We start from the raw sequence: 21,607 nt of genomic DNA, 5'->3' as shown, positions 1-21,607 counted from the left end.
TGTGGATTCTTGGAATAAAAGTAATGTGTTTGTGATTACTATGATTATATTGAAATTGTGATCCTATATTGTAGGGTGTTTGACATGGAGGCTATTAAACAACCCTAGGTGCTCATTGTTCGAGTATGACACCATTCTTAGAGTGTTTGTCATGGCTGAAAAACCACCTATAGTTTAAAAAAAATTGCATAAAGTGACCAGGATTTATTTTAGTCTATATAGATATTTTTTTCTTCTTTTTATGAATTTTAATAATGGCAAAGTGATAAAAAGAAAAAGAAAAATTACATGATAGAATAGTTATTGAACTAGACCTATTTAAAAGTATAGACTAGTTTTCTTTTAGTTTCTAGGAAAGAGAATATGCACTTATACACACAGTTTTAATTGTCAAGTCCTTAGAATCGAATATGTGCGAGATGCACAAAACAAATTTCATCATGATAATTTTTCAAGGGATTCCCTACAGATCTACTACACAATCAGTCTGTCTTATCTTGTTTTCCTAAGCCACATTTGTAGTACATGTGTGTATGAGTATTGTTGTATTATGCCATGTGTACATGGCATTGTGAATTAGATAGTATTTAATAAAAAAAAAATTAACCAAAGATGGAATTAAGCTAAATCCAGAAGATGGAAAAATGGATGGTAATTGAATTTCCTGAGAAAACCAAACATAATTGTATAAAGTTATGACATGGAAACAACTTAGCGTGGAAGAATTTTTTTATCTCTAGGAGGTACATACACAACTATGAAGAGGAATATCTAAACCTAACATTTTCCAGTTGGGTTATTACTTTTCTTGACTATTATAAATATTTAAAAGGTGTCCTAAAGTGAGGAGGATACCTATACTATTAACACAATATATGTGATACAATCGTTGCATATTTGACTGAAAAAGGGGATAAATCCCATAGTTGTATACGAAAATACAATAGTGTATAACATTCATCAACAACCTGCAATGTGTCCTAAAGTGAGGAGGATACCTATACTATTAACACAATATATGTGATACAATCATTGCATATTTGACTGAAAAAGGGGATAAATCCCATAGTTGTATACAAAAATACAATAGTGTATAACATTCATCAACAACCTGCAATGTAAGAGGTAAAAAACGGGGGGGGGGGGGCTAAAATTATTGAAATGTCGCAATATCGACTCTTGGTTGTGAACTAAATGAGAATAGAAACTTATCCAATATGAACATAACAGAGTCCACTTGAACAAAATAAGTATCGATACAACAGTCATGAAAATGACACAAAGAGGAGGTTATGTTAAACTTTACTAATGCATAAGTAATACATATTCAACATCTAAAATTGAGGCAAAAGTGTAAGTAAGTGCCTACCTGTGAGATAAATCACTAGTTTATATCTCCAGAAAACGAAAGAAAAATAAATAGTTTTTAGAATGTTATTGTCGGTATGTAAATAGCGCAAATGGAAATGATATTTCCATATTTTGAAAATTTACAATGTAACCACTTAGTCATGTCTAGAGCACTTGGAATATCGATTGGAGAAGTACCAAGAAATAAAATGAAAAATTACTATCGTCAACATTCTTACTCTGATGCTGCTAATTTTTATTAAATCAAATTTCCCAACCCTTGCTGAGTTATCGAGCATGTTGATAACGTTATGGGTCCATGTTTTTTACCCTTGCTGGGTACATAAGTAACAACTAATGATTCTCTTCCACCATGGATGAGAACATGCTATAAATGGAATGTGGAATTGAAAAGGGAGTTAGGTTTACTCCAAAAATAAGAGAAAGTAATCCAACGTTAAAACTATAAATCGTTGTGGAAGATCTTTGGGCCTGAAGAGGCCGAAAGCAATCAAAGAGGATTTCCAAAAAAATAATTCCAAAGAAGAAGGGAATGTTAAAACACTGAAGACAATGTTCCTTCAAAGGGGTCGAAAATGTAATATCCTCAACCATATGACTCGGCTATTTTACATAATTACTAAGTTGGACTACAATTAAAACTAGAATTTATTTGCTTTAATTTATTTATAGGTTTTTTTTCATATTTTATGAGGAGAAGTGATTAATGATTAATCATATAGTGTATGATATTTTGAGAAAAAAATAAAATATTTCCACATAGAACTAAACGTTAAGAGTGAGAGAAACAATTAGAAAGTTAGTTATATCCCAAACAAAGGGGGGAAATAAGACAAACAAGAGATAAAAAAAAAACGGTTGGGGGGGAGATATTCTCACGGTGGAATCTAACCTCTAGGAGAAAAGGAGAAGAAGAGGAGGAAAAACTACAGATTTGATATTCTAGGACTAGCAGAGAAGGGCAAGAGATAAATGCCCAAACTCTGGTCTTGATTGTGATTACTATGGAAAATAGAATATTGAGTTTTCAAACAACACGAGTGTGAGCAAAATACTAGTGGAAGCCCTCGTTTTAGTAGTACGTTGAGAGAAAATTGTTGCAGCGAATACCTTCTCTGTTAATTTGAATTGTCTATTTATCTGGCTAATTTAGGGTGAGGCTCGAGGGTAGCTAAGTGGCAAGTAACCTTATGGTTGGGTGGACCATGAGACCTTTCTATTTATTCCTTGAAATATTACGGATAGGTTTTTCTAACTTATATTCTCTATAATTAAATTTTACACTACGTATGTTTGCTCGTAGATAAAAAATGAATGGTTATATATGTCAATGAAAATGTAATCTAGAGAATTATGCACAAAACTAACATTGCAAGTACATTTACATGTATCGGTACATTTACCGATAGAAAAGTTAACCACCGAGAGTTTTACAACGTCCATAGAGTGATGGTAATAAAATTGTAGTTTACCATTCAATAGAGGAAAGCCTAGGAACTGAACACCTCTCCTCGAAACAAGAAGCGAAAATGATGAATCTCCGTGGAAACATTAAAGGTGGTTACCACCTCTACCTGACAGGAATTGCCTCCATTGTCAGATCAATCCATTGGACATGTGTATAGTCGAGATGAGCCAAGGATAGGGTATTATCCAACAATGGATAGATGGAGTCTCAAGAACCTTCCATTGTAATTACAAAATAAATCTATAGGGTTGAAATATAAATTATGACATTATGAACACATTACCAAATCCAACGATAAAGTTATAACCATCAGAAAACTTTCACGTATATGGAATAATCAACAAGAGTTAGAATATTATGTGACAAAAATCACATTGATTAATTATAGGTTAACCAAAGAAGATGTGAAGAATTCTAGGTTGTAACATTTACACATGACTGTTGTAACATATGTATCGTATCAAGGTCAAACTCACAAATATCTTAGTGACAAAATGAAAATATAAATGTCAAGAAGCAATTAAAAGGCTAAGTAAAAAATACTTTCACGTATGTACATTTGAAAAGATGGTTTGAAATTTATAATATAGTTTAAACAATAAAATAAATAAGATTTTTATTTGAAAAGAGGAATAATACAACAATAATGTATATTGAGAGTGAAAGAGAATTAAAAACGGAAATAAAAGAAAAATCTCTTATTTCTTATATTATGCTAGTACTAATGTCATTGCAATGAGGGATGTGAAAAATACATTCATGAAATTGTTCAATTTTATATGTGGCTTCTCAATTTCTAGTATAAAGTGACAACACCTTTGGGCCAAATTTCCATCTAGATGAGGATTGACTACCTTTATCCAGCCTTAAAACCGTAGGAATGCATTATCTAGGTTTTTAATAAAATTTAATGTGCACTTCTCAATTCCTATATGTGTTGTATTATTTTGTTAAGGAGGAAGATGCCTACCACATGCCATTATTGTATTTTTCCCACTCTTACCTGGGATCCCTCTCCCACTCTCCATGGAAAATAAGAGCCTATGGCTAGAAAGGCTATTGTCATTTCCTTCCACTCTTCCTTTCCTTTATAATTTATCCGAAGAGAGTTCTTACAGTGGTTTATTTTTGTATAAGAATAATTTTACATGTGATCTCATTTTTTATGACAATCCATAACATTTTTCCTACTAGAGCTTTAATAAGTAAATCGATGATATTTAACCCCTAATCCCATAGGGATTTTGGATTTAAATTCCTTTCCCACTTGATCATTGTTGTTTAGAATTTGTTTAAAACTTGGAATTCTAACAACTTAATGCAAGAATTTATGATGAATCAATTTCCAAATGTTAAGAGATTTGAAGTTTTATCCTTGTTCATGTTTCTAGAGAGCCTAACTCATTCGCTAAGGATAATTAGTTATAAAGATAATATTTTCTATTGTAGGAAGGCTTGTTTTTTAAGAAAGAGTTCAATGGAATGGCTCATTTATCAACTTTTGGAAGTGTCTTTATTCAAAATTGGTGTGTTAAAAAGTTGGTATAATATTTTTCATTATTTTGTTTTTTCTATTATTTTTTGTCAAAAGTAGATAAACAATATGTATTTTGTTAAAACATCCTTTAATAAGTTCAGGAAAAATGTATTATGTAGTAATAAAATGAAAGTGAAGACATGTATAGAATAAATCTAAAAGCTATATAATTTTTAAGCTTAAAATGAAATTTAATGTATATTCTAATTTTATACTTAAAATATTGAATTTAATTTAATTTATTTAAAAAGAATGTCTTGGAATACTTTAATATAATTTAATTTAAATGTAATGTCTTAAAATACTTTATTGTGAGTAATTTTTAGCTGGTTTAATTCTTAATGATTTTTTATTTTCAAAAACCCAATAATAGCATTGTATTATTATCAAAACACGGATTCAAAGCTAGAATATTTACAAAATCCATCCTATTATGATACTTTTTATGAACTATTCTACACAAATGTTTGTCATATACATTATAGAATGCTCCTAGAAACAACTTAAACTTATAAAATTATAGAACATTCATCAAAATCAAGAGAGATTGTTTGAACATTGAAGGGTCACCTTTAGAAGCTTCTTCCATCTTATAGACATTAATGTCCTCCGACTATAGCTCTTGTTCCACTTCTCTCTAGCCTTATTCCTTATGTTTCCTCACTAGTATTTCAATATTGCTAGATTCCATTTACCCCCAGCTAATATCTAGCCTCCACCACTGTGAGTCTGATATCCATGGAACCTCGGGCTCTAGTGCTCCTTGCAGTTTGTCAAATTTCCTTTGCGCTGGTTCATATTTTTTAATCCAATAGTGCTAGAGGTGCCCAAATTTATTTTTCTACACAGGCACTCGGTTTCCTCATGGCATTTAACATATTATCTACGGACTCAACCATATTAACATATTATCTATGGACTCAACCATAATTCCAATAGTTGATTCATCATCTCTTGCACCATTGAATCTATTCGAGAAAGTGCAATACGTCTCACAATGTATATTATTGTAAGCTGCCCTTTATAACTTGCAGCGTTAGAACGATATTGCTACTCCTTTTATTGACAATGACAAGGAATATTAACCTCAGCTACTTTCGCGATCACCATTCAATGGAATTTAATTACATCTCGACCCAATCCAAATAATTTGGTAGAAATTACCTTCTAGAAAAACTAGAAAGAAAATGAATGAATTAAATTAACCAGCGGCTCATAGGTGAGCAAGCTACACCTAGAGACTACAAAAACTCGAGCATATATTCTCATATTCCATTAATCAAATATGAGACAATAAATACATATCAAAAGAATAGGGAGGTGAGAACAAACTCCTACAACCTAGGAATTAATCCTAACTTAAGAAGTTACGTTACAACCCTGTAAAATGCTCCCAATGATGACTCCTTGTCTGATGCTGCACTCTCAGTATCATATTACATTCCAGAAAAGCTTATCATCACCGTACGTTAAAAAAATCAAGACTTTCAGCTTCGATGTTTCAATACAAAAAAACAAATGAAAAGCTCTGAACAACCTTACTCCACTTGCACATTAATCACATTCTTGACCTCCTCTTTTGTAAACTTGGGAACAATGAATTTCAGTATGCCATTCTTCATCATACCATTTAACTTACATCATTTAAAACAGTTCAATATTCAACTCATACCGTTTTACAATATGCCATGAACAGTGCAATATTCAATGTCCTTCAAAACAGTTCAACGGACCAGCATTCAAAACAGACCAGCGTTCAAAATGGTTCAATACATACCATTTAACTTCATAAACCAGTGAACAGTCTCTGGTATACAAGCATGGTATTCAGCGTATGGCCAAAAAAAACAATGCATCTACACAGTAAACTCTCAGCGTGATCCGAAAGCGAGGCTCTACCAGAAACCAATTGACTATTATTTTGAATCCTCATGCAACTACGTAGTAGAATTTCCAGCGTGGTCCAGAGGCGAGGCTGTACCAGAAATTATGGTAGGTCAAAGGATTCAAAATTAATTATGGCAGACAAGCGTACAGGGGTAGTGGACAGAGAGCAGTAGGCAAAAGGGAGTTACACCTATTTTGGGAGCTGGCTCTGATACCATGTTAGGCCAGGCAGTAACTCCTTAAAGTAAAATTGATTCATATGTTTATTCCTTCAGGTTGGTCTTCATTATATACATGAGGGAGAGACTGTTCACTTCATCTCCTGATGACTGTTCACATTACTTATTTATTTATTTACATCATGTTCACCCAATCCTAATGATTAGGTGTCAACAATTTCAACTTTAAATAAAAAAGTATTATGTGATGTTATGTATATATTATGTATCTTTTCCTCCTCTTAGGCTTTGATATCAGACAGATTATTTTGTCGAATATCTAATGGTTCTTGCGTCCACTCTTCCGAGCATATTCGAGATCCCCTTACATCTACAGGAGCCCCCTTCTAAGGACATGCGCTTTCCTGTCAAGCATGATGTATACGAGGATCTCCCAACACGTAAGGAGATTTTCTTATGTCCGTCCTCCGATACAGATTGGAGGGCATTTATGTATGAGGTGGTAGGACCCCTCCTAAGGCCTTCTAAGGTCTTCTAGCATAATATATGGTAGAGATTCTTTCATTGGGTTGTGGGATGATTGCATTAATAGTATCATTAATTAGTTCTGTGCAATGGAGATTGAGGTGATTCGAAAATAAGGGTACCAAGACTTGGGATCTCAAGAACAATGGCCAAACGTATGTGGGTTCATGAAGAACTTGTGTTTATGGAGAGGTGAGGAGACTAATGCAGTGAGGGAGGGTGATGATCCTGCAGTCAATATTGTGGAAAAGTTCTTGTGGACTTATGGAGATTTGCCTTACGTTTTAGGGTATTATGTTGTTGGTGACACTATTATGTTTTTTGCCTTGAGCAAATCACATGAGAGGGTCATAAGGATTGATCTTGTGTCAATGAATCTGTCAACTCCTGCTCAGAGGTTGAAAGCTCTAGTCCCTTGCTGGCGTGTATCCAGGATTTCTCCATTGCTTGTAGACTCTTGTCATGGGCAGAAATCTGACTGTATTTATAGTGACTATCAAAGATTGGATAGAGGAAGTGGGAATATTATTGAGATCGTTAGCACCTAAATCTGCCCTAGGTTGAAGGAAGGAAAAATTCAGGGTAACCAAAAACCACGCTCAGTCTGGTAGCTAGCCCTACTAGAACAGGAGAGGGCTCTCTCCAAGTCATGCTGAGTGAATAGATAAGCAAAAACGTTCTGAGATGACTTACAATGAAATATTTATCTTAGGCTAGTAAGTGAATATGGATACAGGAAACAATTTTTATGAATGATCGAGCTTCTGGGATGGTATGGGACCAACGGTCAGCAAAGAACAGAGAATTTAATACAAAGGCACAGATTACTTCATGAGGCAAGGCAGGCGGAAAGTGTAGCAATTTAGTTTGGAATAACATGGAATGGAGAGATTGCTAAGGAGTGTGAAAAGGGCATAGGAAACATGAATCCTTTTCAACAAAAGAAGAACATTGATCATGAAATTTTCCCACAGGCAGAGCAATAAAATTGAATTCTACCTAATCTCACTCAGAAAATTTCACTGGAAATGAGCATGAATTGAATTATGAAACATAACGAAATACATATGAAAACATAAGAGACACATTTGCTACACTCACAACCACAAGAATCTTAAGAAACAGAGCCGCTGCCTTTCATTAATTCTCTGTCAAAAATATACAGTGAAGAAACAGAGTTTCTTTCCCACAGTCTCCCAGAAGTTACAAACCAACCAACCCTTTGAAAATAGCTTACATACAATATATAGAATGTGCCATGAAGAGATAGAATGCCCAGGGGTTGGGGAGTTACTTGAATCATTACAAAATGGAGATGAAGAGCCAACCATCAGCTACAGGTGTAGCGCTACAAACATGACATTTGGCTTGGGTGACCGTTTGCTTTCCTTCGCCACTTGCATAGAAGTCCATATGGAAATAAAATGCTTTAAATGCCACCTTTGGTGCCAAAAAACCAAAGTGTAGATGAGCGGGCCCACTTGGAGAAGTCGCGAATCAAAAATTCGCAAAACGGAAGCAAATTTGGCAATTTTTCCTCTGTGCGCCGCGCCATTTTCTCTGTGCGTCACGCTACTTTGGGGCCTCTTTTGGGGCACTTGCAGGTGTCCAAAATGTGTCCAAGTGGGCTTGTTTGAAAGCCTATCCTGTCTACTTTCTAACCCAACTAGAATTTCTGAACTTGGTGCTCATTTTCCCCTCCAAATATTCATTCTCTCAAGATTGCTTCCTGTGTGTGAAAAAAGGGGTAGAGAGGCCATTTTTTGGCTGTTTTTGACCTCTTGGATACTCAAATCTTGCCCAAATTTCTTGTCTGAGCACCAGTAATCGTGATTTTCTATGCCAAATCCAAAAATGCAAACCATTCGTCATTTGGAGCTCTAGAATTTTAGCGAGAGAAAAACCCTGTATTTTGCCCAAAAATTTGTCATGTGACCCAAAATGCCCCAAAAATGCTCCAAATTTCTTGTCCACGCACCAGTAGTCATGATTTTTCATGCTGAATCCAAAAATACAAACCATTCCTCATTTTGAGTTCTAGATTTTTAGCGTCACGCGCATAGGGAAGTGGCACGGCCCACTGGGCTTGAGGCGTGGCGCATATAGCCTATGCGTAGTGGTTTTTGCAGGAGACTTTTGGAGGCCTTTCCGGTGTAAAAATTGGGTGCAGGATAGCTATTTGGAAAGGTATTTGAGTCTAATTTCCAATCCAACTAGAATTTGTCAATTTGGATTTCATTTTCCCTGTCAAAAATCAAATCTCCCAGGACTGGAAAAAATGTGCCAAATGAGGCTGCCTAAAGGCAGAGTGCTGTTACAGTCAACTTTTGAATGCCTTCCGCAACTCCTAATTAAGCTCATGATAGCTCATTGGAAATATATTTGTGTATAGGTATCATTTGACTCATCAAGAAAATCATTTGGCCAACTGAGCTAGGAGAAAATTTGATTTTTCCAAGGTCATTTCAGAGGTGCATCAATTCTCCCGAGGCAACTATATTTGTGACATTTCTCCAAAACCATGACACTTGTGTAAAAAGTGAAGGAGGTTTTTCTTCCTTGGAATGTTTTGGAAAAAATCCTCTCTCAGTTGTCCCAAATTCATCTTTTATTTCTCAGAAACATCATTTGAGTGAAACCTATCCCGATGTGTGGAACAAGGGATTTGTCGAAATGAAGCGAAATGAAGGGGATAGGGAGCTTCTAAATTCTTGAGGAAATTTTGGGTAGGGAGGGATGTTAGGAAGTATGGAAAAGTGAAATCTCAGAGATTGAGGGGAAGGGGTCCAAAAAGGCAAAACACAGGTCCAACCTAGAAAATTGCCAGGTTGTAGCAAGAAACTAGGATTTGTGCGAAAATGAGGAATTTGGGGGATTTTAGTGATGGGAAGTGTTTAATAAGGTACTTTAAGGATAGGGGAAGGTGTATGAACATCAGGATACAATTTTTGCCAATGATTTGGCCGTCCAAGAGAAATTTCCTTCAAAACCCTAGGAGAAGGAAATGACCTTACCTAGGCGCAACTGAAGCATGAACAAGGTGTAAAATGACCCAGTGGGACTTGACATGATAATGACAACTCTCTAAATGATGGTACACTCAGCTGAACGGTGACATGGAACGACATTTGGACAACTTTGACAAGGGTAAAATCAAACCCTAGACCTAATGCCTAGTGACCAAATTTTGCTTGAAGACTCACTGAAATGACAAAATTTGACCTTGACACCTTAAAATCACTTTCTAAGAGCATGTTTGATCACTGGAGGAAGGCTGAAAACACTGACACTAACATTGGCTCCAATAGGGATGGTAGCTCCTTGGAGGTGCCAAGAACTGCAGATCTCTGGAAGAGCTAGATAGTGCCTTTGTCCATTGGGCTATGGAGTCATTTTTTCGACAAACAAAACAAGACTTCGACTCATTTATTGACTGAAACTTGACTTAAACCGAGTTAATTTTGAAACCAACATGACTGAAAAAACCGACTCAATGCAAAAGGAAATGACTCATGACTGACTTAACTGAAACAAGAACTAATAAAACATATTCAATGGCAGTAGTCCATCAAGATTCGAGGGTCTCAAATCATGATGACAGCCACCTGTGTACTAATGCAATATGTACAATCATGTGTAATGTGTCTTCCAATGTAACCAATAAAGTAGATGCCTCCTTGATTGATTCTCTGGATCAGATCTTCTGGTCAACAACAGATGCTGGTAACTAGGCCTCCAAAAACATAATTGACCATGATCCCCTTCATCACTGAACACTGTAATAATCACCTTCACTACTGTCTGCAACAGATTTTCCATTGGATCTTGAAAAACATGAAGATTGACCTCCTGCTGAAAGAGCAAGGTGTCTTTCTCCTTTCATACTGATCTTTCTTCACACTGTACTTCAATAAGAGTATGTCCCTAGTCCTCAAAAAATTCTAAACAAGTAGATGAGCAGATCTCCTCTTCAAAGAACACTTCAAAACATGAAACATATGAGGAAGAGTTTGAAAGACAATCCTGAATGTTCTGCTCTTCAGTAGCCTGAATGTATTGTAGGTCATCTTCATATGATATGACAGCCAGATTTTCTTTGCATTCATCAATCATGAGAAAAGAAACTTCGAGTGATTCTTGAAACCCAAGCATGACATTTCTATCATCTACCAACGATTCATCCAAGGAACCTTTTTCACTTACTTGAACAAAATTCTCATCTTGTTGTTCATGAGCTGACTGGATTACCTCTTCATGAAGACTGTGTTCTGATGACATGAGAACATTTGGATCCAAAAATCTGTCTTCTTCTATGGACAGATCGGAAACGACACTTTTTCTTTCATCACTTTTAGCCATATGGAATTCTTCAACCTGCTGATCTATAAAGCTGTTCACTGGACTGTCATCCTTTTCAAAAGAGGAAGAAGTTTCACCAACACTTTCTTGACCATGTGTGCACTGCAAATCCGCTTTATCTTGAGCTGGAACATAACCATGCAAGAGTTGACCTATCTCGTCTTCAGACAATGGAGATAAAACCTTTTGTTTCCTTTCACTCAAACAGTGATTGTCTTCATTAATTTCAAGTGAAGGTGTATATAAATATTCCTCATATTGCTAATCCATTTCATGTAATTCCTGTTGACTGTCAAGATGCAAAATTCTTTCCTCTTCCACCGTACTACAATCTTGATCATGTTGCAAATTTTCATGATCGTCTTTACGCTGCTGAAAGGGATTTTCATCCAAGGCTTCCATGATCTCATCATCCATAAAATTATCATCCTCATAATTCATTTTCAAGGCTTTCAATAAAAGCAGAAGCATGTTTGCAATAGTCATGAACTAGATTTAATGATGGATAAGAGTCTTTATATCTTTCCATGAACATGGCATGAAAATCCTTTAAATAGTAAATACAAACAGGCAGCAAACTTTCAGACCAAGATTGGGCTTCACCTTCTAGAGTGGCCATGAATATCTTCATTAAGAAATCTTCAGGAAAATCAACCTTCAACTTGTGAATATGCATGTGAAATCGAACTAGATGTAAAGCAACGTCCTTCTTACCATCATCTTTAAACGTAGGCAAATTCCTTGACCAATCTACTTTCAGAATCTTATTTGGAAAGCCTAGAATGTGATCTCGGCTCATGGGAGCGTATCTTCTTGCAACCCACTCCGTTTTGAAAATCTCAAAGCTATTGATCTCTCTGCAGTGGAGTCACCATGAAGGATTGATTGCTGGATTCCTCAGTGAATGGAGTCGCCAGGTGAATGATTTCAACCTTCTTATGTCTGATCGCTGTTCACCATTAACAATCAGCTATGAACTTGAGATATGTATTGGGGTAAAACAATCTTCAAGCAAACCATTTCTTCCCCAGCGGAGTCGCCACTATGTTAGCACCTAAATCTGCCCTAGGCTGAAGGAAGGCAAAATTCAGGGTAACCACAAACCACGCTCAGTCTGGTAGCTAGCCCTACCAGAACAGGAGAGGGCTCTCTCTGAGTCACACTCAGTGAATAGATAAGCAAAAACGGTCTGAGATGACTTACAATGAAATATTGATCTTAGGCTAGTAAGTGAATATGGATACAAGAAACAATTTTTATGAATGACCGAGCTTCTGGGATGGTATGGGACCAACGGTCAGCAAAGAACAGAGAATTTAATACAAAGGCACAGATTACTTTGTGAGGCAAGGCAGGCATTAAGTGTAGCAATTTAGTTTTGAATAACATGGAACGGAGAGATTGCTGAGGAGTGTGAAAAGGGCATAGGAAACATGAATCCTTTTCAACAGAAGAAGAACACTGATCATGAAATTTTCCCACAGGCAGAGCAATAAAATTGAATTCTACCTAATCTCACTCAGAAAATTTCACTGGAAATGAGCATAAATTGAATTATGAATCATAACAAAATACATATGAGAACATAAGAGACACATTTGCTACACTCACAACCACAAGAATCTTAAGAAACAGAGCCGCTGCCTTTCATTAATTCTCTGTCAAAAATATACAGTGAAGAAACAGAGTTTCTTTCCCACAGTCTCCCAGAAGTTACAAACCAACCAACCCTTTGAAAATAGCTTACATACAATATATAGAATGTGCCATGAAGAGATAGAATGCCCAAGGGTTGGGGAGTTACTCGAATCATTACAAAATGGAGATGAAGAGCCAACCATCAGCTACAGGTGCAGCGCTACAAACATGACATTTGGCTTGGGTGACCGTTTGCCTTCCTTTGCCACTTGGATAGAAGTCCATCTGGAAATAAAATGCTTTAAATTCTGCCTTTGGTGCCAAAAAACTGAAGTGTAGATGAGCGGGCCCACTTGGAGAAGTCGCGAATCGAAAATTTGCGAAACGGAAGCAAATTTGGCAATTTTTCCTCTGTGCGTCGCGCCATTTTCTCTATGCGTCACGCTACTTTGGGGCATGTTTGGGGCACTTGAAGTTGTCCAAAATGTGCCCAAGTGGGCTTGTTGGAAAGCTTGTCCTATCTACTTTCTAACCCAACTGGAATTTCTGAACTTGGTGCTCATTTTCCCCTCAAAATCTTCATTCTCCCAAGACTGCTTCCTGTGTGTCAAAAAAGGGGCAGAGAGGCCATTTTTTGGGTGTTTTTGACCTCCTGGAGACTCTGATCTTGCCCAAATTTCTTGTCCGGGCACAAGTATTCATGATTTTCCATGCTGAATCCAAAAATTCAAACCATTCCTCATTTGGAGCTCTAGATTTTTAGCGCCGTGCCACTGGGAGAAAAACCCTATATTTTGCCCAAAAATTTGTCATGTGACCCAAAATGCCCCAAAAAAGCTCCAAATTTCTTGTCCAGGCACCAGTAGTCATGATTTTTCATGCTGAATCCAAAAATGCAAACCATTCCTCATTTGGAGTTCTATATTTTTAGCGATGCGCCAGTGCGCGGCGCATAGGGAAGTGGTGCGACGCACTGGGCTTGACGCGCGGTACATATAGCTTGTGCGTAGTGGTTTTTACGGGAGACTTTTGGAGGCCTTCTCGGTGTCAAAATTGAGCGCAGGATAGCTCGTTGGAAAGGTATTTGAGTCTGGTTTCCAACCAAACTAGAAATTTTAATTTTGGAGTTCATTTTCCTATCAAAAATCAAATCTTCCAAGACTGGTCAAAATGTGCCAAATGAGGCTACCTAAAGGCATAGTGCTATTACAGTCAACTTTTGAATGTCTTCCTCAACTCCAAATTGAGATCATGATAGCTCATTGGAAATATATTTGTGTCTAGTTATCATTTGACTCATCAAGCAAGTCATTTGGCCAACTGATCTAGGAGAAAGTTTGATTTTACCAAGGTCACTTCAGAGGTGCATCAATTCTCCCGAGGAAACTATATGTTTGACATTTCTCCAAAAAAATGACACCTGTGTAAAAATTGAAGGAGGGTTTTCTTCCTTGGCATGTTTTGGACAAAAAAATCTCTCAGTTTTCCCAAATTCATCTTTTATTTCTCAGAAACATCATTTGAGTGAAACCTATCCCGATGTGTTGAACAAGGGATTTGTCGAAATGAAGCGAAATGAAGGGGATAGGGAGCTTCTAAATTCTTGAGAAAATTTTGGGAAGTAGGGAGGGATGTCAGGAAGTAGGGGAAAGTCAAATCTCAGAGATTGAGTGAGGGGAAGGGGTCCAAAAAGGCAAAACACAGGTCCAACCTAGAAAATTGCGAGGTTGTAGCAAGAAACTAGGGTTTGTGCGAAAATGAGGAATTTGGGGGATTTTAGTGATGGGAAGTGTTTAATAAGGTACTTTAAGGATAGGGGAAGGTGTATGAACATCAGGATACAAGTTTTTCCAATGATTTGGCCGTCCAAGAGAAATTGCCTTCAAAACCCTAGGAGAGGGAAATGACCTTACCTAGGCGCAACTGAAGCATGAACAAGGTGTAAAATGACCCAGTGGGACTTGAAATGATAATGAAAACTATTGGAATGATGGTACACTCAGCTGAACGGTGACATGGACCGACATTTGGACAACTTTGACAAGGGTAAAATCAAACCCTAGACCTAATGCCTAGTGACCAAATTTTGCTTGAAGATTCACTGAAATGACAAAATTTGACCTTGACACCTTAAAATCACTTTGTAAGAGCATGTTTGATCATTGGAGGAAGGCTGCAAAGACTGACACTAATAGAGATAATTCCAACTCATGTTAGAAAAATATTTCCTAACAAAAGGAAATGGGCCACTGTCAAAGAAATCTATGATTTTCTAGACAACAGAATTCCCCATGTTGAATACATCCATAAATTTATTGAACAAGATTTAGCATTGGTGTTCAAACCGAGGGGTTGTGCAACCAAACCTTCGACTATGGAACAACTTGTGGAAGCTCTAAAATTTTTGACCAAGGCACTGGTGTCTTTGCACACCCTTTCATTTATGCGCAGGGATCTGAGGTGGGATAACGTGATGAAGAACATTGAATCAGATGAGTGGTTTATAATAGACTTTGAGGATGCCATTGGTGCACCTCAGATTTACCCTCATAATCTTAGTGGCTTGAATCATGCTCCTGAGATGTCTAGGGGTGTTCATGGGGTTAAATTTGATGTGTGGAGTATTGGACACCTTATTAGGACAAGTGGGCTGAATGTGTCTGAGCTGTTGAGGAATTTACAAAATAGATGCTTGGAACAAGACCTAGATCAGAGGCCTTCTGCTGCAGATTGCTATCATCACCTTCTTCAGTTGCAGTCTTCCTTGCCTAATTACTGAGATTAGACATTGCCAACCATGGTCAATTCTCAGTCCTATGTATCCCATTATTACTATTCATAGGATCTAGAATCACATGATTATTGAACGTTGTATTATCAGAAAATTTGATATATCTAACGAAGAACTTGTTTCAGATTGTACATGTTAACACTCAGGTTGTTCCCTATGACTCCCAAGGGAATACGGCCGGGGTAACCACTAACCAATCTTTGGATTACAGTGCCTAGCCACACTGTAATCAGAGAGGGCTCTCTCTTTATAATTTGTCTCTATTCTGTGGAGATTTTAGGCTAGCTATGAAATGAGGGTGTTTAGTTTTATGCTTTGGTTGAGGGATATCTTTCTGTACTTGAAGTGTGCAATCTGCAGATGATTTTATTTCATTGGGCAATGGAGTCTGTGGCTACAAGTGTTTAGAAAACCTTGAGGTGATTTACTGAAATTACAGGACCATTTAAATACTTCATATAACAAAGTTTAGATTATGATGGTGACATGTGAACAACCAGTGAAAAGCATTCAAGAATTTTCCACTGTGCTGGGGTGTGGGAAAGAGATAGATGCCTCAGGAGAAAACTTGAATTCCTGAGATTATTTATCACAGTGAGAGATATAGCTTGAAAGTGTAGCAATTAAGAATTACACCTTATTTACTTTATCTGGAAGAAAACATTTATAACAGCTTAGATTGAGTTCAGGGTGATTTGTGATTAAATCCTGGAACTATTCTTTTACTTTGCCATTAAGTGTAAAACTCATAAACATGAAAGAACATGAAAAACTAGAAAACATATAACACAGAGGTTAAAAGAAGACTTATTGTGCTATGAAACATGCAGGAATCCTGTAACAATCAGCCGGCCACCACAGTGCATCAAGGAACACAGAGCTTTGGAAATTCCATCCACCTTTTGTATTATTTCTCTGAGAGTTGTACAGCAACAGAAGTATAGAAATGAAATCAACAACAACCCCTTGCAAACTCATGTGAAAGGGACTTTATAGAAATGTTTATACAAAATATCTCAGGCATTGAGTCATTTGAGAGAGAAATATCTTCATTATTTCGTACAGAAAAGTAGAAAAGAAGTTATTACAGCTTTGAATGCGGCATAACTGCTTTTTAAGTCTGTCAGAGGATATTTTGACCTTTGGAGGTCACTGAGTCGGTTGGAACGCTTTGCTTTAATGCTGGAAAATGTGTCTTTATGTTTGCTACGATGTATTTTCTTGGCCCTGCCACCTGTGACTGTGCTTGCTGCTGTGGTGACCGAACAGCCTTGCTGAGTTGGCTCAGCCTTTCATTTTTCCTCTGTATGGTTATCTACCAAAATTTTCCCCGTGTATGATCACTTATAAATTTGACAAAACATAACATTACAGGTTCTGGCTTGATAATATTAGCTGTGTCAATTTATTCCAGACTTCCTGTGTGGGCAATTGGTGCTTCACAATTGCCTCTATGGTTTCATCTGCTTTTGTATATTTATAGAAATTTGGAGGCACATCGAACAGATGATTGATCTCGTTCATGATGAAAAACAGGTTTTCCACCCTATTATATAGAGTATGCCCTAATGCTGGCCCTGATTCTGCTGAAGTGCTGGGCTGTCCTGCAATTTGACTTGCAGCAAAGGCATTGACCCTTTTAGCATAATTTTCATGGGTGAGCAGTCTTCCCACACTGCTTAGTATGCTGGGGAGGCCTCTGTTTTGTAATACCTGAAACCTGTCCATGAACTTGTTGATTTCGGTCTACATGTCTTGGGTTCTCCTTTCTAATGTTCCAACCAAGTTTCTTAATGTCAGGACCCTTTTAACCATTGAGATTGTCTCAGTCCTGTGAGCAATTCCCATGGTGGTCAGTTGAGAGCTTGTTCTGTTATTTAATATGTTGATCATCCTATTGGCAGCATCAGGCATGTTGCCAAGGCTTGCTCTTGCTCTGTGTATCTCCCTATTTGCCTTTGTGATGAGTGCTGACTATTCATCTATGGTCTCAATGAACTGCCACTGATCAGTAATGGACTGGCCAATATTGGCCCATAGGACTGTTTTAAGCTCTGCTGTCACCTTATCTAGTGTGAGCTCTTTCTCAAGCTCAGTTATTCTCTTTTTGAGAGCTTTTATATCTCTTTCCTTCTCAGCCACATTCTGTTTGCTCTTATCATATCTTTCATTTACTTTAGCCAAAGATTCCTTGGCTTGATTAAGCTCTAACATTTGAGCTTCCAGGACTTGAATTTCATTTTGAAGCTTCTGCATATCCAGACTATGAGTCTGCTCTGTTGTTGGTGCAGCTGTTGATGTAGTTGGTGTTGTAGGTTCTGTTTGCTGAGGAGGAGGAGCAGTAGTTGGAGCAGCTTCCTCAACGTTGATTACTTCAGGAGGAGGCTTAGAGGTTTGCCCTTCTTCTCTTTGTTTCAAGGCTGCCTGTAGTGCTGCTTTTTCAGCCTCCAATTCTCCCAGCTTTTCCTGAGTTTGGATTAGCTGCTTATACAGAGATATCAATAAGGTTGTGGCCTCTTGATCATGTCTTTGCTGGGCAACATCATCTGTTTGAGGGTGAATTGTGGCTGGGAGTTTGATCTTTCTCCTCAAGGCTGCCATGTCTGCATCCCTCAATTTTAATATCTCTTGTATGCCCTTGATATCTTTGGGATCATGCCCAATCTCTATGATGATGTCCTCTAAGGACCTTGTTCTGTTGTCCTTTGCCTGGGATGATGCTCTCTCCAACTCTAGCTGAGAGGCTGTATCATTAAGGCTATTTTGTAGCCTGTAGTTATCCAATGTTTGGTCTGCCAAGGAAGCATAGACCATCTCACCCGTTTGCTTATGCAGTACTATCTTGTCCATTGGGTGGATATCCTTGGCAAGGACTTCCAGGTTAGTCCTCAAGTAGTCAGAGGCAGATTGGGGCTGCACTGCTGTTGGCATAAAATGACTCATGATCATTTTGCCTTCCTGCACATCATATGCAGACATGAGTCTTTGTTGATTGGTGGGGGCCATGTTTAACAGATGGTTATACAGCTGTATCTTGATGGGCTCATTTCTCCTCTTAATGTCGATGAACTGCTGTTTAATGCTGGGTCCACCTTCCCTTTGCTGATTTGAGGAACTCACTTCTCCCCCCATTGCTCTATCCTGTTCCTGTTGAAAGGAACTTGTTGATGCTTCCCTGCTGGGTGGGACCATACCAAAAGACTGTCCTATTGGCATTTCTTCCTCTGAGAAGGGATTGATTCTCTGTCTTTTCTCCCCATGAGTTGCTGATGTTGTAAGGGGAGTCTCTCTGTCCCTTTTCCTGCTTGTATCCTCCTTTTGTGGAGTTTGGAGGATTGATGCCTCAGCTGAAGTTTCTTACCTTGGAGGCACAGTTTGTTCAGTGGATTTAGGGGCTTCCACTGTTTGCTCTTGCTGGACAGGCTGTTCCTGCCTTTGTTCTTCCTGTTGTTGCTGTTCTTCTTGCTGCCGCACTTCTCCCTGCTGCTCCATCTCTTCTTGTTGCTGCACTAGGGTTTCCATTTGCTCTTCTGTCATAGGAGGTGGCTGTTCCACCTGCTTTTCTTTGCCTTTGCTGGATGTCTGTGGAGTATTCATGACAGCTTGTTGATGTGTTGTTGAGGATGAGGCAGCTGCTCCAAGTTGTCTTTTATATGAAAGGGGGACCTGTCCACAAGTTTCTAAGTCAGCTTCTCTTTTAATATATCTAGCCTCTCTTTCTAGAAGCTCTTCACTAGTAATTTCCTCTTCTAGGGTGCCCTCTTCCCAGCTCAATGCATTGGCATACTGCTCAATCTCAGGCAGCCTCATATGTGAATAGGTACCCAATTTGTATCTTATCCTCCTGAGGGAAACAAAATGATTGGGGTCATAGGGTATCCACTCAAAACTAGTTTGCAGTTTGAGAGCCTCTAGGATACTATTTGCCTCTTTCCATCCCTCCTCTTTTTTGTTATATAGGAAAGGGCCCAGCTGGCTCCTTACCTTCAACTACGCCTTCTTGTTCTTACTTTGGAAGTGGAGGTAGTCGGCATTCCCAAATTGCCTGAAATATTCTAGGGCAAAAAGTCTCATAGGGACATACCTTGGCAGCCTATAAGGCTTCAACTCACAGCCATATACTCTGATGACTGTGTGGTCTTGGTAAAAGTACCAATTACCAATGCTATAGGTTTTGTTTAGATGGAGAATTCTCCTCATGTCATCAGTTAACCTTGGAGGAGAAACACCATACAATAATGTCATAGCTGGATGAATGAACAAGTCTATGAACTCACAGTATGTGTATGGTGATACAGAGGTGCAATGAAAAACAGAGGTCCAAAACACAACTGACCTTGGATTCCCCTGGGCATTAACTTGCTTCAGGGGAATGAGGAAGCTGCCTGGTTCATAAAACAAGAATAGATGGTAAATGTAGGAAGTGTATCTGAACAGTCTTTCCCTTTGCAGATTCATCAGCTGGTCATGGATCCTATTTGCAATATATGTGGCATAGTCATAATGTACAGCTGGAGGCTTTCCAGGAGAGAATATAGACAACATTCCCATTATACTATCATCCACATCCTCCACTCCCTTGAACCCTAGGACATAGCTGATCAAATCCACTAGCATTCTGCCCAATTCATTTAAGTATGCATATCCAATAGGAGGAGTTCTGATGGCTTCAGAGCCTGGTTGTACAAACAGCTGGTTGATTTTGATGATCTGGTCATTTGACAACTTAGTCCCCTTCTTTATCAAGTTCTGCATGTAGAGGGTGGTCAATGGTTTTGCAGTGTGGAAATGCAGCATCTCATTTATGCTCTCTGGGGTGATATGGAATAGAATTGAGCCTGTGGGGCTGAGGACAGCTCTTCGGCATGGATCATAGCACTCCTGGCATCTGTGGATCAATTCTGGCATAGGATTTACCTGGGGGAGGTTGTAGATGGGCAAGTTTGAGTCCCAAATCCCTAGGATATCAGCTCCACTAAGGTGCTGGGCTTTCAACTCATTTAGCAACTGAATATTGTATTTAGAGCCTAATGGAAACCAATCCAACATTTGATAATCCATATCTCCCAGAGCTTTCCATTCTAACTCCCTATGAGGGGTATTGAGAGGCTTGATGTTTAGTGCAATTGGAGTTTCCATGGTCTATTAAGCTTCTGACTTGCAGGTGAACTGGTTGAAGTAAGCAGAACAACACAGCGGTTATTACTTGCAATGAAAGTGTGAATTTCAGGGACCAGAGGGTGAATTGAGCACACAGCAATTGAAATACTGTTTAACAGATTGATAAAGACAAATAGCAGGGCTGACCAGATCTTTTCTATGGTGAATTTAGCCAGCAGAGGTCTCTAGCTCACGGTTGCGCGAGCTACTTTGTGAATTCAGATTGTTTCAGACAAATGCAGGTTTCGTAAACTGTTCGTTGTCTTGCCAGAGGGAAATAGGTGCAGGTTACTGGATACTGGACGGTGAATTCAGTGTTTTAACACTCCCTTAACAGTTTGTTCGAAGAAATTTGGATAAAAACCAGGTGCAGAGAATAATTTCGAAAAATACCTTGCGGATTGTCACTGATAGTTGCAAATGCAGGTACGGCGGAGGCGCCCGTGGTTTCAGAGTTGAACGGTGCAGGTTGGCGCTGGTATGGTCGTCAAATTCATGCAGCAACAACAACAGTCTCTTTCAGCAAAAGTAGAAAAAACACGAAATTTTGGCTTAAAATAGATTTTTGGCAATATTGGCGCGCTTTTGGGATGACGTCATCAGGTGGGGTCGGAGTCGGATGACGTCAGCATGACGTCACCGGGTGATGTGGCAGGCCCTGGTTGGTCCATGGATATGCTGAAGTGGCGGAC

The sequence above is a fragment of the Pinus tabuliformis genome, chromosome 3_2 (assembly GCF_031772625.1).
Source record: "Pinus tabuliformis cultivar Carrire ecotype Pingquan chromosome 3_2, CPIR1, whole genome shotgun sequence".
Classification (NCBI taxonomy): Eukaryota; Viridiplantae; Streptophyta; class Pinopsida; order Pinales; family Pinaceae; genus Pinus; species Pinus tabuliformis.
The sequence above is the reverse complement of the archived record's forward strand: the minus strand, read 5'-3'. Positions refer to the sequence as shown.